This window comes from Macrobrachium rosenbergii, chromosome 19 (genome assembly GCF_040412425.1).
Source record: "Macrobrachium rosenbergii isolate ZJJX-2024 chromosome 19, ASM4041242v1, whole genome shotgun sequence".
Taxonomy (NCBI): Eukaryota; Metazoa; Arthropoda; class Malacostraca; order Decapoda; family Palaemonidae; genus Macrobrachium; species Macrobrachium rosenbergii.
The window spans coordinates 29,316,007-29,335,761 of record NC_089759.1 but is presented as its reverse complement, the minus strand read 5'-3'; the positions used below and the strand labels follow the sequence as shown (position 1 = coordinate 29,335,761).

Sequence of the window (19,755 nt, the reverse complement as noted above, 5' to 3'; positions counted from 1 at the left end):
GTTTGAAAGTTAATTTTTTGCTAATTCCAAAGGCCTTCTGGTTACGTTCAAGCAGCATTTTAACCAAGTTGTACAAACTCCTTTAGATGTCACTAATCCTGTAGTGTCTTAGGCTGCGTCCACACGATCGAGCTTGTCCGACGAACTTTGTCCGAAGTGACGTCAGAAGCGGAGAAACAGCGGGCAAAGTCAGTGCTTTGCCCGCTTCTGACGTCACACCGAACAAAGTTCGTCGAACAAAGCGCGATCGTGTGGACGCAGTCTAAATTAAATCCTAGTATGGACATTTTCTAATCCTGTAGTGTCTGAATCCTATTAGACATGTTTCGGATTGTTCTTTCTTTGTAAACGTAATTGTACAGTTTCTAGAAATTCAGGAAATAAAATGCAGTATATAAAGCAAACAATCTTTTATTTAAATCATGGCATAAAAAAGTTAAAATCATTCTGATGTAATGAATGATATAATATTTCTTCTCCTTTCAACGTACTTTCAACGTTCATATCACCGAGTGTTCTCCCCAAACCCCCTCCCTCATCGAGCACCAAATGCTTATGTTCTCGCCAAAAAAAAAAAAAGCCAAAGAACCCACGAAATAGACTTCGCTTTTAACCAACCTCAAGTTCATTAGAGAAACTTAGCTTTGTACCCCACATACAGAGCTTGTTCACCCGCCCACTGGTAGAATGAGAACAGAACTAATGTGTTGAAATAGCCAAAATGGTTGCACTCTAACACAGCAATTCATGTTGAACAACTTTCCACTTAAGTCCAAATGTCTGCAAAGATGATTTTATCCCTGCATACTCAAATCACTGCATTAATTGCCTTGCCGTTTCCTTTCCTCTAGTTTAAGTTAATTAATGCCTCACAAATTTTTCAAACCCTTGCATCTTTGACAAATTCGTTTACGTTAGAAACGTCAGAAACTTTGGTTGTACAGTGTATGCTTGTATTATGTGTTACTCTGGGCGTTATACAAAATCTGGCTAAAGATAGACAAAATTTACGTTTAAATCTTTTATTGTAGAAGACTGAATGCCATACATGAAACAGGTTTCGGTACACATTTTTTTATACAGTTGAATATGTATGCACATCAATGACAGCAGATGAAAGCTAAAAAAAAAAAAAAATCTGAACTATGAAGCTTAACATTTGAGGCCACTAAGCCATGACTGAGTAACCAAACAGTATTTTTCCGATAAAATAACAAATATAATAAAGGGGGGAAAAGGAAAGCCCGCCAAGGCCCTCCCCAGTCCCACCTAGTAACGGGGTACTTAACAAAAGTTTTCTCAATTATCAAAGTTACTAGGCCCTTGAATGCTTTCCTTGTCCTCCTTTTTTTATATAAATCTTTTATTAAAAATCTTACAAACAATAATGCAATGATTGTGAATTAAAACGCCAAGAGAAGAGTATGACGTTCTACAGGAAGTTAATGGTACAGCATTTAAATGATAAAGATTCACTGGGTCTTATTCTATGAGATCTGAAATGCAGCAAAACAAAGGAAGAAAAGTTGCAGTTCTACGTGGGGATGAATGATTGTTTCGAGTTGGGACAACAAATTGTTATAAATAAACTACAATAAAAAAAGGGGGGGGTTGGGGTTAGGGTCACCATCATTCCCGTGTGAAGTCTCAGCACGATCCGTAACACACGACACCTGAGGCTCGCTCAAAAGCAGACAAGATTCAGAGCTGACCAAGACGCCTTACTATTTCACCCCATTTTATGTATATGATTGAGTCAGGTAAAAGAGACGAGACGTGCAAGACTACTGCCCTGACTACCCTTTACTTCTTCTCCCAGCAGATAGCCAGATCGGACCGAGGTACACATTCACCTTGCACGTGGACCACCAAATCACTCTAGCTTCTGTATATTAAGTTCTCAAATACGGACCCTTAGGAAAGCAACGTGGGGAGGCAAATTTAACTGGAAGCACTAAAGCAAAGCGACACCTTTCTACATGCTAATTTTTGTACATAACAGACTAAAGGCATTCAAAAACTCAACAAAACTATTTCCTAACTACAAGATCAACAACGAATAGAGATCATTTGTCACACGGCAGCCATAATACCTGAAAAACACATGCTCTTCTCAGTCATCTAACCGATACAAGACATGCACTTCTTAATCACATCACCCAGAAAACCCACGCGCACTTTACAGAATTTTACGATAATATAGACTGTTCGCCATCTACCGAGATTCAAGTAACCCATTTAATACAGGTCATATGTAGCTCGTATACAGAAAGGGATGTCAGTCAAGGCATTAACATTATCTATTTATCGTTATCGTTCGAAAACTATTGTAATTTATTGATCTTGATATTCTACGGCAGAACAGTCCAACCCTGAACATGACTATTTTTAGTTCTCAGTCTTCGTCGCCGATAATTCCAAAAGTTAATCTGGGATATGTGATTATAGAGCTATATTAGCTCCAGAACGTCAGATTTATATCCTTAGCTTAATGAATATTCTGTGATTTTTTTTTTTATTTTTAGTACTCCACCATGATAAAAATGTTCAATATATATAGATATCAAGTGAAACTTTGCATTTTCAGTCCTGTTACATTGAATACTGGAATTAAGTTTAAGATTTACAGAAAAGTTGGACCAGCCGGCTAACTTTTTATCGGTTGCATTTAGAATACAAGAGGAAATGACATTAAATTATAAAATTTGTATCAAAAGTCGTGGCTTCAAAAATTAAGTATCTATGAACGTAAGAAATTGTTTTATTTCAGATTGTACCTCAAACAGGATTAAGTCTGAGGGTAGGTTCTTAAAAGCATTTCAGACGGACAACCGAATTTATGTCATCTTTCAAAGGAATGGACCATTGGACTGACTTAATGGCGAACAAAATTAAATTTTAATTATTTGAACCTTAATTTGGAAATGCGGGCATTCATTTTAAAGACCTGTGTCATAACTTGCCAACAAGGAAGCTAACTTCGAGCACTCATAGGGATGGAACCAAAGAATTGACATTTTAAAGAAAATCGTTTAAAAGTATTCCAGTATTTCAAAGCATGAACAATTTTGAAGTTTTACGGATCTAATTCTGAAATTATGACAGTGTGACTTTTCCTAAACCCAAGTTGTTAAAGCACACTTTAATGCTGCTAAATGAACGAAGTAAAATTAAGATTTCAGTAATATACTCGCATAGATTTAACAAGGAAACTTGCTGGCCTTGTACACCGAGCATAGACTAAAAACAAGATAGCATAACGAATGACCTTACTACAAAAGATGTCAGATCCTCTTTAGGAGAAACGTTTCGCCTAGCAGTCAAAACTTTCACACAATTACTAAACTCCTTTTGAACCAAATTCACTACGCAATCACGGCACAACCCTTCATGCATTCCATTTTGCAAACTGCAATCCTTCAGGACAACTAGAATCTCGAATAAAACATCCATGTGAACCTTGTCTTTAACAACACTAAACTGGTGTGAAAGGAATAGCCATTTCCAGGTACATTATATACCACATAGAAATTAAGGGAGCCATTAACTTTGAATTATTTAAGTACACTATGAGTGTCTACCAACACTTAATTCTGAGGAATCTTGAGATATTAATTGTTCCGAAATTGTTATAAAAGAAGTGAGGAAATATGGTAGAATAGAAAATACTGCTAAGAAAAGGAAGGAGCGTGGCCGAGGATGTATAGGAATTACTCTTATAGGAAAAGAGTATGTTATAGAAGGTGCTGAAAATTTGAAAATAAATCACTAAACAATAAATTACCCCTTACCTGCATTTTATTTATTCCCATACAACTCAGTTGCTGACTAAGCTTGTACAGGGTATTTATTAATTCCTTATACTGTTCTCAATCCACTATTAAACTCAAAGTTCAGCTGTGAATGACTAATGATACAGAAAAGTCAGTGGCTTTCTCAAAAGGCTGCATTGACAGAAATCGTCATTTATGGCCTGTCTAAGTCAAACCTTTATTATATATAGTTTTCAGTGTATCCTACCTTTCAGATTCTTGTTCTAGCTTTAGAAAATCCTGGATTTTGTAGTTATTTTCAAAGTTAAATTTAAATAGCCATCTCCATGGTTTCTTGAAAATATTAATGCATTTATCCATTTACCATACTTTGATAAACATACTTTTGCTGAGGATGGCTCATTCATTACCATTACTGAATTATCTTAGTTGTATATTACTTATGCAAATTATACCTCCTCTGGCAGGGAAGCTGTAAATGCTACACTGAAACTGATGGAGCATATTATATGGTACTATACTAATGATCACTAACAAATGTTAGAACCTACCAATAAGCTCTTCAAATCAGGATTTAATTTTCAATGCGATCTTCAAAAATTAAGTGGAGAACCTCAATTTATTCACTCTTCAGATCTCTTACCAAGTGCCTGGTTAAGTGATTAAAGAAAAGAAGCGAAGAGGATTATGATTTATTACTGTGAGTTTTAGAACATCAAGAATTTTTCAATGCTATGTCAGCGTTACAAAAAACGAATACCGTAAATATCTATATTTAAAGAATGCATATTCGTCAGACCAGAATGCTGTTTGAATTGCAAAGTATTATAATACGTCTATTCCTTCACGCCAGTATTCCATACCACTGAATTCACTAAGTCTCAAACTACAGCAAACTTGAACAGTTAATTTTTCACAATGAAAAATTAAAAAAAAACCATAAACCAAGACTTCAGCCACAAAAATGCACACCGTCAGCTTCCATAACAATGACAAGAATGATTCAACTTAAACCAGGATAACTCACATCCTTAATCACACCTTCCCAGACAGCTTCCATGCCACATCCTCATCTCTACACACAACACACAGGCAAGATATTTGAACACTTAATATACAGATCGTCTAAAGAAGATTATTGCAGTTCTTTAGCCCTCCTTTATGTCAAGGACACAAATGGATTGAAGTTAGACAAAATGGACACCTAGGAACCTAGCTGGACACCTTTTCAGAGAGCCCAGGTATCTTAGTGTTAAGGAAAGCACTGAAATTCAAGAATACAGAATGACCCACTAAAATTTAACATGTACGTTGAAAATTCAAATTTTTACTTAACGTCCACATGAAGTATTTATTAACCTATAACAAACTTTACATTAACCTTCAGCTATTACATTTACTGCTGATTTTACATTAACTTCAAAGTGTTCTACACACATTCTAGGGTATCCTAAATCACAATCATTACATTTAACATAGACATTATTTACATTATACAATTCATGACAAATTTGGTACAGTATTTAAAAAAAGTGCATACATATTCACTAAAAAATTATACCAAAACCTGTACATTCGACATTACAATCTCCTACAACTTAAGATACTGGTAAATTAAAAAACTGACAAGATCTTAACGACCTTGAGACTTTTAACCAACCTAAAGAGTGGCATGACAATTATTGCTTTGATTTGACTTAGGATAAAACCTACTTTAACAAGACCGGTGGAAAAACCAAGTGGACTAAAATCCAACATGTTTACCAAGGCAGGCTAGCAACATTTTTAAAGAGTTCACACACTAGGTTACTGTTCTCATTTCACCAGCAAAAGAATGAAAAAGTTATGTACATGGTAACTTAACCAAGATTAGATAAACTTGTGGTTACAATAGTTAAAAACAAAAATCTCCTTCATGGGCCCTTTGGCTCTTTTGCGACGAGGAATCAAATGGCAAGTGATGATGCTAGAAGAGGGAGGGGGGGCAGGGGGACCAGTCATATGAACGTTAACTGGATTTTTTTAAGTCTTTTTAACATCTTGAGTTTGGGAGAGGGATGGATCAAGGAGAAGGATGGGAGATCTGAAATCTGAGATATGCATCAGTGGGAAAGAAACTTCTGTCAAATTTAGTCCAAATGCAAAATTAGGAATAATCTAATGCTCAAAATCTATTGCTAAAATCTGGAGTATGGTTTACAATATTTAATTTTGTCTAATGTATGCCCATGTAGCCCCGAAGGAGAAAGTTGAAAGTTGTCTGAACAAAGTAGCTTCCCCTGCAGTTTTATGGCCACTGGAAAACCCATTACACGCATTATCACATACCGGGGTTTTGTCACATTACTCCATGCACTCAATTTCACACTCTTATCGTCAGTCATTCATACAACCATCTCCTCCCTGTGCGAGAACTTACGAATGCTTTACGTTATGGATTTCTCTACTCTCACATTCCAATGATCCCCTAACTATACTCTTTTATTGTAAAAATTCCTCAGTCGAAAATGGACTGGTTACCAGCAATTTACCGCTTCCAATCTACTTTTAAACTAATGTGTGAGCCATGTAATCAAGCGCAAAATCTTAGAGTGTTCAGTCTTTCACGTCCATCCTCATACTTTCTTTTTACTACTACCTGCCAAACTTGTTAAAACTAAACCAGTGCTTGCTGTAACATAGCCTGTACTTCCATTCACCTGCTTCAATTCCATACTTTCATTCACTATAAGTCTTACTCCCCCCTTAACTAGATTTCATATCCTGTACTTTAAATTAACGATATAACCTGTACTTTCAGTCACCTATATTCTATAAAACTTTCCAACACTTGTTATCCATAATATACACTCAATTCATTTGCTACATATTCCATAACCTATACTTACAGTACCCTTTAACGTACTGTACTTCTTAACATTTACTTTAACCTACAGTACAAGCCACAATCTACGACTCATCGCGTTCCCAAACTTGTCACTTGGATTTTCTGCAGTTAAAGTTTCCTTCAGAAGAGAAAGTGGTTGTGAAGTCTAACAGCACAAAGAGAGAGAGAGAGAGAGAGAGAGAGAGAGAGAGAGAGAGAGAGAGAGAGAGAGAGAGAGAGAGAGAGTCGTCTGCATGCTAGTATAGTAACATCGATGTCAGAGCAATACAAAAATCTTTTGAGGGTAGGAACAAGATCTCCTTTTAATATACAAAAGTGATCCGCGCTTCAGAGTACCTTATTCTCTAAAGAAATTCAAAACAGCGATCATATGATTAAAAATATTTCATTAGTATGTTCATATTAGTAGACTCGAAAATGCAAAATGGAGTTGTATCATGCTATCAATCATTCGATTTCACAACAAACTGGATTAAAGTGAGCTACTGTATTATACTTTATATGATAATACAACCAAGGATTATAATTATTATAATTTAAAACTCAAAATTCTAAAGGGGATTATACGGGGAAAAGTTATCTGAATTTATCCAAAACATTACTGCAGATTAAAAAGTCGAAAAAGTAATTTTATTCTTAGGATGAAGTATGGAAGAATAGAGGGGGAAAGGGCTACATGGAAACACACCTCTAACCCTAGAAATGCAGAAGTTCTTTTTAAATGCCATGAAAACTTCTTAAAAGCCATGAAAATCTAACCTAAAACGAACACTGAATATCTCGCTCTCATCAATTACAACGCTAATGGCAGTGAAAAGTTCAATCCAAATAACACCTTACATTATTATTGTCCATGTTACACATAGGTAGCTGATTTATGAAGCTTTTTTCTAGTTTCTTTCACTTATACAATACTGACCGCAGAGTTTTGAAATCAAACTAATAATGAGAAAAGCATCTGCAGCTTTGAGTTGGTATGTTGTTTTCAAAAAGTGTATGTACTAGGCAAACACCAGCTGACTACTAAACAAACATGATATCAACACACTTGCTTGGAGAACCAAATATTTTTAAAACTTATTTTAAAGAAACTCAGTAAAAGTAGCGAATGCCAAAAACTAACTCGACAAAAATAAACTTGAAAGTATAGACCATACAAGATGCTGGACTATTCAGGAACAATTTCGGAAACTGTCCATGGCTAAAAAAGAACTTGAAGAGCTCCTCATGAACCACTTTAGAAAGCTACCGTTTTGGTCGTAATAGTAAATGTCAACTGTGAAAGAACGAGCTGTTGGCGCCTCCGGAGCTCTAGAAATATCTCTCTAGTATTCCTCTACCTGTCCAAAATTGTTTTCAATCAAGACCGGTAACTTTCTCAGATAACTAAGTATTGCGAATGTATTACCAGACTCGACTGCATAACCCCCAATTCAATGGAGACAAGAGAAATTTAAACCGAGCTGAAAAAAGTCTAACAAATCCGAGGCCAGCTATGCTTTCCATTAGAATGAGTGTAGAAACATTCGAAACACTAAGTTGAGTATACCTTAGTTTTACCAGACCACTGAGCTGATTAACAGCTCTCCTAGGGCTGGCCCGAAGGATTAGACTTATTTTACGTGGCTAAGAACCAATTGGTTACTTAGCAACGGGACCTACAGCTGGTAACCAATGCATGCTGAAAGGTACTATAGTAGATATAGAGAGGATATAGACATTGTTGGAAAAAAATGGTAAAACAGATGTTGAAGTCTAAACACTTGAACGAGGATTCTAACTTTCAATCCTGTAAAATTTTATTGTGGTCAAAACCTAGGTTTCCCCACAATTTAGTTACGTTTTAGATCATTAACCACCATCAGTAACAACCAATAAGTCAACTAACACAATCCCTCCCCCACCAAAAAAAAAAAACTGTCCAGGAGTATTAATATATCCTATTTAATGGAATTTCATTTTCTGGGAAAAAGTTGCATGGGCAAAATGCGCTTCCAAAATCAGGTTATCATAATCTAAACGTTTTACAAACATTAAAATGACCATTCCACGTTATGTGAGGATTTTTCTCCCGAAACTGAAGAGTAATCTATATCGTACAATTCTGAAACCACATCTTAAAAGAAATACATATAAACCTACCTAAAACAAAGCCTCAAATATTTCAAATCATTAAAGATCCCTAACAAGCCTACACATTTTTCAGCTTGATACTAGCATAATGTCAAGATTTAATGGGTTAACACTGCTGAAATTCAGTAACTGGGTAAAGTGCAATAATTAAATAGAAAACTCACGACAAAGCATAGCAATAACCAAGTTAACTTCACAAGTTGTATCTAAATTTAAGGCAAACGATTTGGTAAAAAGCATCCAAAATAGAACTAGCAACGTTAAATAACCATTCCGCCCTTTCAGACTTGGACGAATATACGCCGTCACTGCCCAAAAGACAGCTTCATAGAACTAAAGAAAACAGCCACAGTAGCTCAACTAAGCAAGAATTTGAAGCTCAGACAAGTAGCTATTACTAGCTCCGGATGAATAACTACCTGGCAATGAAAATTGCGTTAACTTGGTCATGAGGATGTAAAAGAATCAGCATGAAGTGAAATTTCCAGCAGGGTACCTTAGAAACAAGGAGCTGAACCTCGAAATCAGTATGGCTAAATTCCTTAATGGCTATATTTGCCATTTTTTTCCTGAAGATGCCACAATGCTGACTTCGTATTGTCATTAAAAATTAAGACAATTTGATATACAAAACTTAAGCTAATTTTTAAAAAATTTTAGTCAATATAAGAATGCAATCCACTTAGGCTTATTCAGAATTTAAAGCATGAATGCTAAAGATGTGGATTTACTTAGAAATATAAATCTAGCAAGTTGTAACTCTCAAGATTAAATCAAGTGTATACTAGACAAACTAGCCATAGCTAACAGTTACATAACTTTTAAATTACGCATTTCCGTGATAAGTTATCATAAATGCCAATTACTTGATAAGAGCGAGATATAACGACGAGGCTTAAGCCAACATACAGTAGGATAACCTAAGGTTTAAAGAGAGACTAATGTGACCAAAATAGTTTTAAGTTTTGAATAAGCTCATTTTTATATTTGAATATTCCCTGAAAAAATTCAAAGTAAAAATTAAGTTGGCGAAAATTATCAATTGTTCTGGATTAAGTAACATTTCTGTAATCAAAATACTAAAAAGAGTGATTAAAATTATCATACTATCAATTGCACTGTGCTACCTAATGAACTGGCGAATAGCTTAAGCCTCGTTGTAAGCACACAAAACTTACAAAATTATCAACCATCCTTACAGGAAATCTTGGTGTACTGTACATTAATTCCTGTCTTTGGAGCCACAGCCCAATCTTACATTTGCACTGAGGAATAAAAATAGTTCTTCAGGGTGATAAAGTCCTTAATGATCAACAAAACTTTATGGTTACACCTCCATGCAATTAGAGGTGGCAACAGCCATATTCAATCTGAAAAAAAGCCAGAAGTTACTTTTCATATTTAGATGAGAAATACCTTTCGTCAAACGAAGGGAAAACTTTACACCTAACAAAACAGGCTTTAAAACCTTTTGAAAACCGAAGTACAGTACTTACAAAATTTAATTATTATTGATATTTGTCTGCCAAAATAATCAGTTCAAATATGCTTAATTACATAACTTTATCTCCACTGGGAATTCATTCTTCAGTAATACTTCCACAAAAAACTATTTCAAATTATAAAGACCAACTCTTCGTGAAAATATGAGGTATCGATGAATTTAGCGTTTTCAAAACTATGCACTCTGAAAATAAGTTTATGGAAGGCAAATTTACTCTGCTGTGGAAAGTTATCAATCTAAATTTGCATTTGTAAGATATAAAATGATCAAACTATCAATTCCACTGTGCTACCTAATGAATTGGCGAATAGCTTAAGCCTCGTTTTAAACACACAAACTTACAAAATTATCAACCATCCTTACAGGAAATCTTGGTGTACTGCACATTAATTCCTGTCTTTGGAGCCACAACCCAATCTTACATTTGCACTGAAGAATAATAATTGTTCTTCATGGTGATAAAGTCCTTAATGATCAACAAAACTTTATGGTTACACCTCCATGCAATTAGAGGTGGCAACAGCCATATTCAGTCTGAAAAAAAGCCACAAGTTACTTTTCCAGGCTTGAAAACCTTTTGAAAATCGAAGTACAGTACTTACAAAATTTAATTATTATTGATATTTGTCTGCCAAAATAATCAGTTCAAATATGCTTAATTAAATAACTTTATATCCACTGGGAATTCATTCTTCGGTAATACTTCCACATAAAAAACTATTTTAAATTATAAAGACCAACTCTTGGTGAAAATATGGGGTATCGATGAATTTAGTGTTTTCAAAACTATGCACTCTGAAAATAAGTTTATGGAAGGCAAATTTACTCTGCTATGGAAAGTTATCAATCAAAATTTGCATTTGTAAGATATAAATTTGATCTCTAAAGTATCAATTTTGTCAATTTTGAACTCAAGCGTATCGCTTACTAAATCTTTGATACTGTACTGTATATGGCACATTACCTACTGGAAAACTGACTAAAGTAATGAGAAATTTCACATTTACAAACCTCACTTTTGAAACTGACTGCCTTTTCTTGAAAGCCCATATTCTTTAAGGATTTGAAATTGCCAATTTCAAGTGGTAATTACCACATTAAAGTGTTTATTAATTTCGAACAGTTCTATAGCAATTCTGGCAAGCTAGTTAATGTTAAAACTGCAACCCATAACACACTAATTCAAAACCTCTATGAGAAAAGTTCTGAAATAAAACCAGAGAGTAAAACCAGAGAGGACAAATTTTTAAACTGTCAAAGAAAAATTCCACCAGAAGGAACTATTTGGGCCTGAGAGGAGAAATCTTACTATCCTTAATTTTTCCTTGAATAGCTTTATATAGTGTTCTCCCTTTTCAACACTAGGCAAGAATCCAAGCTAGCTCATCAGTTAGACGATATCAAATTGCCGAGGAACTGTGTACCCAAAAGCTAGATTTCCACTCGACTGAAACTACCTTAGTTACATAAACCTTGAAAATTCGTTAATGTAATGGCACCATCCACATCCTGATAAAAACCTTATGTAATGCCCTATCAGTAATATGAATAGTCTTTTGAATACTATTTTGCAGTCAACTACACGATTAGTGTACTTTATTTCTGACTCGTGAAATACCATCTTTTTAATAATCGAATTCGATTTAAACAGCTCCCTTACCTTGAAATTTACTTTATCACGCTGCTGAAGCGACCATTTTTCAATATTTTCTATGAAAAGCTCTTTGGAAAAAATTAATTTAATGTCCAGCTTTAAGGCTTAATTTGATTTAGGGTAATGCTTTAACGACCCTTGTATAAAGAATGCATGAAATCTGACCATCGTAAAATTGTTTCGTATTCTAATAGGCATTACATTAAAATAAGGATCACAAGCCTTGGACATTTTTTCTGCATTTGAAACAAGACAAAACTTAGTAATATTAAACTCTCTTGCTTTAATGACCTGTAAACTGTCTGCCGACTTTCCCAGCCTTGCAACAGTTTCACTTATGTGAAGACCACGGCAAAGATAACTATTAAGAGAAAGATCGCGTCATCTTTGCATGAGTACTGTTTACTGTTGCTTAAAACTGGTAACTTCCCATGCAATTTTCACATCGATTTTCAAGGTTTACGTTACTTTCTGCGTTCAGAAGCCTAATCAGGGTCAAAAAGTTTCTGAAAACTAACAATGACACTTTGAGAACACACTAAATCTTAGCTCAAGTGTACCGATTTGCTTCACTGTAACTTTAGTACTATATTGCATGTAATTGGCTGAAACCAGAAAGCAACCTTATAGCCGTTCAAGATCAATATTACATGCTCCAGAATCATCACAGCCTATTGCCGAGATTTGTATATACAACAATGGTTAGGATGTTTTAAGGGTTTAAAAACTGAAAAACTGACCTCTTTTATGTATAGTTCGAATCATTCCTGCTTTTTTCAAAAATTCAAAATTATTAGTTTGCTATGATTCGTTAATATGAGCAAGCATGATCTACTAGCGCTGGGCGGTAAATACAAAATAAGTTACCACTTGATTGATAAGCTCTTGTTACACGGACAGTTTCCATTTTTACAGAAACTAGTACAGTCTTACTTTCCTGAAACCTTCTGCACCACTAGCTGTTGGTATGTAATTAAAAAATCTACGAAGGACTTTTCCAAACGGATATTGGACACTATTGTCAAACGGGATACCTATGAGAACTTCTGTTTCATAACTGTGATTTGGATTTCTTAGAAAAAGGTTGTACAATAAAATCTCAACTTATCTTTCAATTATTGTTAGGCAAGTCGTCTCCGTCAGAAATGGAATTTTCTATATACGTTTTGCTTCAAGCTCATTCCTCCCAGTCTAGTTATATAGTCCGCACAGCTTCCATTTACTGTAGTCAAATATAAAGTTGGTCTCCGTGAATGTTGTGTTGCCGCCTTCAGCCATGGGATTTAGAATGTACTGGGCCGCTGAAGACACCTGAAAAAAAACAAGACCAATTATATTTCAAAAGCTCTAAAATCCCCCAAACTCTAGATATCAATTGGATACACAGAATTTAAGAAAAGATTGTCCTGTCCTGCTCTTCAGAATTATCCATAGAACAAGCAACGCTAATGGCTAGATTTAAAGAGGAAACTATTAATATAAATACAAAACTTTGGAAGGCCAGGCCAATATATATATATATATATATATATATATATATATATATATATATATATATATATATATATATATATATATATATATATATATATATATATATATATACATATATATATATATATATATATATATATATATATATATATATATATATATATATATATATATATATATATATATATATATATATATATATATATATATATAATATATATATATATATATATATAATATATATATATATATATATATATATATATAATATATATATATATATATATATATATATATATATATATATATATATATATATATATATAAACTTATATATACAAAAATATGCATTGAAAAAACTAGAATAGTTAAAAATCCTAGGAGTCATCAGGGACGGGTTCTAATGAAATAATTTACCAACACTTACGTTTGCATAAATATTCTGAGGCCCTTAACTGAAACTTTCCAAGGCGTTTATTACGCCATGTTCAGCTGCGCCTAACATGGATCATAATTTATACAGAGGCTTCTCTCTAATTTCCTGAGAACCAAACCACCCCTGCTCCCAGGGGCATTATCTGTGTAGGACTGTAGGTAGAGGGTGATCGCTGCCTCACTAGTTATATACAATGTATAAAGCCAGACTCACAATAAGGAAATTCTAAGAAACCTTTACACTTTTTCATATAACGATTTATGTCATTACTTCACACTTCGCCACCAAATTTTCAAACAAATAAATTTTACTAATGAAGCTAAAAAGAATGCCCTCAATTCTGCTCCAGCTTAGCATTTTCTGTAATCCAACTAACAAACACTCAAAGAACATTGAATAAAAAGCTCAATCTCCTTATCGGTGGTGGTAACATAAACCGAAACCAAAAAGACAGTTGAATAACCCCCCGCCCCAACCAAAAATAAAAACCTCAGCCAAGACCTAGTCAGATATATCAAAAGAAATATCCGGGGATTATAGGCAACCAAAAATTTTCTGAGATGAACAGAACTGAAGTTAACTATAGAACAAACTGCTAATTGGTGAGAGAATGACAGCGCATCTCTATAATAGTTTAGCTCCGAAATTAACAAATGCTTGTCGGATAACGAGGTAAATGACAACTCTAAATTCGATTTGAAGTTTGCTCATGCACTTTCATTTGCCGAAAGCTACTTGTCATTTATTTCTATATAAAACTTTTTATCTTGCGAAAAATAGGGGGGTCGGCCATTAAACAAATCCACACTAATAAAAACGATGAATCTGACATTACCAATGCCAAGGTTTTAGAAAGACAAATATTTGGTGTAACAAACCCAACTCGGTTTGACTCAACATTAATATGTTCTGCTTCCTAGCTGGTTTTGGCAAGGATCTGCTACAATAAAGATGGTTAAAAAAAAACACTCTCCCATTAATAATAAGTTTCATAAGCCAACAATCCCAATCATTACATAATACAAACAATATACCAAATACGATACACAAAACTAGCAGCAAAAGCTTTATCGAGAAAAAAACTCACTGAATATAAATAACACCGTTACCCACAACTCAAAACCATTGGTCGGAGGACGGAAGAAAGGGTAGGACCCACGCAGGGGTCAGACAAGAACCGACTAATGTGGAAAACGAGAACAAAAGTTAAAGAAAATGAGAGTCCGACCAATTCCTTTGTGCTGTAATAGCAAAGGACTAAAGAACGTGTCAAAAGGTGATTAAATATTTGCATAAAAGCATACAAGTAAATAAATTCCCATATGAATAAACTTACAAAATAAAATAAAACACGTTCAGGCAGTCAGCAATATAACCACAATGACAAACATCCAAGATGTGCCTTTACCTTACATTATATTTTAAGATCCTGGGACCTGTCAAATTCCACGTTTATCATCAATGTGGCTAGAGGCATTCCACTGCGCTTTTTTTCGTACGTTTTTTTCAGTGATTTATTTATCAATTTTAGTTACTATCAAGCAAGGTGCCAACAAATCTAACGAAACCCTTATACACGTAAGCAAATAACAAAAGCATTATTTTGCCTGTTTGTGGCAGGGCGATACCCTACTGAAAGCGGCTGCGAATGGTAAACGTAAGCGTTAATATCCGTAAGTAGAATCAAGAATTAAGGGTACTGCTGCTAGTACGAAATCCAAACGGGTAATAAAGGCAGAGAGCAAACTAATATAAAACGCAATTACAAAAACTCCAGGAACTCAAGGAACACCAGGAATCATGGATACTTGATATGCACATACGTCGATAATCAAACCACCGTTAATCATGGTTTATTTTTCAGGCCCTTTTCTCAACCCTCATTTGATCCATTCGGAGGACCCCTTCGCGAGTCAATTTTCATTTTGAATAACTTTATTCCTGCCATAACAGCTCTTGAAGACAGTTTTAAGGGTTACTGAACATCTCAATGTTAAAAGTACCGCAATTTTATCATAGTCTACCTACTGTAGTAAATCGAGCAGCAAGACTTAAAAGGATACGAATCAATCTGTGAAATACTTGAATGTGCTGATCATAAAGCCAAAGACTGGATTAATTTGGTGGTTTAAAGCAGGTCTTTCGAATAGACTATACAGTTGGCTCCCACTTGATATCAGGAAGGCTGATAAGGTCTAAAAACATTCTTTTCTCGTGTTGATAGGTAGCCACCAATCAAAGAACGTGACCGTAACCCTTGGAGGTTTAATTTGGGTACTTAATTCAAGCAGTAGCGTCTCCAGTTTTAACATTTGTGTACAAGGCTATAATTTAGGCGATAGCGTTTGCACTGTATACGTATCAAATATTCTATGTAATTTAGGTGTTCAACAATTAGTATTACTAAATTGCTTGCCATCTATACTATTGGCAGTTCTGTATATATTTAATTTTTTTCCCGTGTACCCAAGTATTTCATTAGGTTCCCTGTTTTCGTCATCGACTTTAGTATTGTCTATAAACGGTAAAATTGTGTATCTGCGAAAAACTTTTACTTGTAAAGCATAATCACAGTTTGCGAATTGTACTGTACTCACAGTTCTAATAGAGAAAGCGATTCAATCATTCCAGTGCACAAGATTCAACGCCTGTCCATTTTAAGTCTAAGTTCACTAAAACGCTGCACAGGGTTACAAGTATTAATACTGTACACTTCTTTGGATTATCTGAGCACAATACAATCACCAAATATTTTTTTCTACAAAGCTAATTTTTTTAGGAAATATCTCTTTCAAGATTTTCAACGAGCTGCTACTGCACCAGTTCTAATGATTTTTGACGAATGAGTGATAGTACTCGAAATGTTTCTTAAAGAATTTTCCGCTATTTATCGTTGACTGGGTAGTACCACTGTTCATTTCGCGGTACATTTGAATTTGAAGCAGTTTCATGTGTACCATGAGAAATGAGTTTTTAGCTTTATTTTTCACAGATTTCCTCATACACAAAACTGTCATGGGTTTTGAGAGCCTAAATTCACTTGGGAGAAACTACTTCATTAGTTAGGTCTTTACTTAAATTTCTGAATATGTATTTGTGCTCCTACACCGTTACAGTATTTTGACATCTTATTTCTTGAATAATATTCTGTCTTTGATATTCTCAACTGGCCGCATTTTTCTTTTGGCGTATTTCGTCATTAAATAACGAGTTTTATTTTAAATTTCACAGTGACCGGCCAGTATGGGTTATATTTTGAGCTAAAACTAGCAAAACTCAAATTTAACATTTACACTCACCTTGTCAGCAGTAATACATATAGCGGCCTGTACCTAAAACTTTGGAAATCTATCATTCTTCTAACAGAAATGGGTCAAATTCTAGTTCTGCTGTTAGAACAGGTGAACTTAGACTTGAAACTTATGTAATAAATAACACTAAGTTACTGCTGCAGTCCAATATTTCAAAGCCATGTGTCACTGTGTGGGTCACGTTTGAATATAAATCGAAGGGATTTAAGACGGCAAAAGTCACCTTGCCACCAGGCCTTCATCTTGACTAAGTTAACATCGGAAAGTGTAAAACCCTTCATTTCTCTCACTCTAAAGCAAAGTTAACTGGAGAGCTTGCAAACTTTATTTTTTAAAACATCGCCTAAAGTGTTTTTGCAATTTTTTTTAGTAAACTAAAACAAGCCGTGAAAGGTTTAAGTGGAATAAAAGTCGAGGTTAAGCTTTCATCATTCAGTCCAACTAGTCACCTAGGTGATAACAGCTGGTAACATGGAATTTAGCAGGCCAAGTCTAAGTATTGAACTCAATGCGCTGTAAGAAAAAATTCATAGCACCTGGCTTAAAAAACTAGGAGTAAAACGTTCACCTACCTTTAGTCTTTTGCACGAGGTGTTTTCTCGTCGAAGGTTCCTCGACCAAAGAACGTTAATGATGCTTAATCAGACCCACAAAGACAAACAAGGGTACTGGAAAGACGAAACCAACCGAGTCTGCAGGTCCCTTCTTTTAGAATAATTATAAGACAAGTAGCGCCATCTAGACTCCGTTTTCTTCGCCATTGCTGTTAAAACTTATTTAAAAATTAATCAGGAATTTAAGGTACAGTTTTCTATTCCTAACAATATTAAGAATTAAGGTTTTCTGCGTATAACCTCAGTCATTGGATATGGGGCGTCCTGACCTGAGTTATAGAACATGTGCATTTTCGAAGCATAAGAATCTAATAAGACCTTTAATTACGGGTTTCCCTATTTTCTGCCTGAGGCAGTCTTACACAGATCGCCCAGCTAAGGCAAGTATGAATAACAGTGAACGTCCATAATTTTTTGTCTCAGTTGCTCTCGAAGTGCTAACGGTCAGCACATAGAAAAAGTAGTAATTACCAGTTTTATTGGGTTATCCCGGTTGAAAAATCCGCATATTCTATAATTCAAGCGAGAACTCCCCGACATACCATGCTTCAAATTACAAAAAGGATCCAGATAACAAGAAATTATTACTCTCACGCTCTAAATAAGGTACATCATTCATCCCAGGCAATAGCTACACGTGAATTACCGACGCGCGACTTCTAAGTTACTCAGTTCAAAAACAGATCTTGAATCAAGTTTCGTATAACATGAAATGCTCGATCCTTGTCCTTGGAAAACCGAACAGAGGAACGAGTCTGGAAGGTAATATAAGTGGTTAATAATGAAGTGAATAGTAATTGGTTTCAGACATCAAGAACTGGATTGATTTCGGATTTAATTTATTGTGATATTAGGTCTTTATTTTACTTGCATGGTTGGTGATTTGTGCTTTACCTTGAGCCTTTGTAGTTTTGCAGATTCTGAATTAAAACTTGTGAAAAATTTTCTTTGGTATTATGGCAAAGGATGTTAAACTTGTACATTCTTGAATCAGGTTTTTGTCTACTGACTTTTATTTAGGAGAAATATTTTCCTAAAAATATCTTGGGTGTTTTTGTGCTTTTAGTAAATCCAGAACTCTGTATTCGTGACAATTTGGTGCCTGTCAGTAACTTTGGCCAAGACTTTCATATTGTAACCTTCATTTTGCTTAATGGAAGTTAGGGAGAAAGTGATTTCGAACTAAGATTGACATTTCATTGCGGAGCAACATTCTAATGGAATGTGCTTAGTTTTATCTATGCTTTTATTAACTTTCTTTAGGTAACTTTAGTTTTAATAATAAAGCATTTAATGTTTGATACCATTTGTTTGTTTAATGCCCGCAACTACAAGATATTGTGAATGATTAAGTTTTAAAAAATAAAATATCTGGAACCAAACTAGTCTTGTTAAATTTCTTGTCGAATAATCTTTAACACTACTCTAGGTTTTGTTCAGTGCCTTAATGTAGTTGCAAGAAATCTGACAAATTTTTTAAAGATCTAAAAAAGATTTAAAAAGACAAAAAAAACTCGGGCAGCAGAGGAAAGGGTCAGGTCACTGCACTGCTGCACAGAGCCATATTGATGGAGGATATGCACATGATCAGCCCTCAATCCCCCTTTCTGCCAAGGCTAAGACAAAGAGAATCAAGCAGTGGCTTTTGATGGTTACTGGGTAGACCTCTGGGCTTTGCAGTCCAAAGGAATTTTGCTAACATTATTCTCGCCTACCATAGTTTCATTAACACTGACTTATTCTGGGTAGAAAATGAATAGGACCTCAAAAACTAAGACTGACCTCTTACAGTTACAGTATTTTTACACTCTTGATTTACTTGTGAGAAAAGCTCTGAAGGGACCCTTTGATGTAAAGCCGAGAAAGATCTTTTGCTGTTCAACAGTAATATTTCAAGCCTTCTGTCCTTGATCTCTCCATGAATGGGTAAAATTAATGCTGGAAATCTT

The 19,755-nt window shown here is 34.8% G+C and overlaps 1 long non-coding RNA gene across 1 annotated transcript; it reads right to left on the bottom strand.

Annotated features, from left to right (window-relative positions):
• Positions 1 to 588: 588 nt before the first annotated feature.
• LOC136848790 (uncharacterized) lies at positions 589 to 17,835 on the bottom strand. The gene is made up of 3 exons (XR_010856140.1): positions 17,765 to 17,835; positions 10,640 to 13,262; positions 589 to 10,163 (listed from the first exon to the last, which is right to left on the bottom strand). It is a non-coding gene; the product is annotated as an uncharacterized lncRNA (long non-coding RNA).
• Positions 17,836 to 19,755: the final 1,920 nt, after the last annotated feature.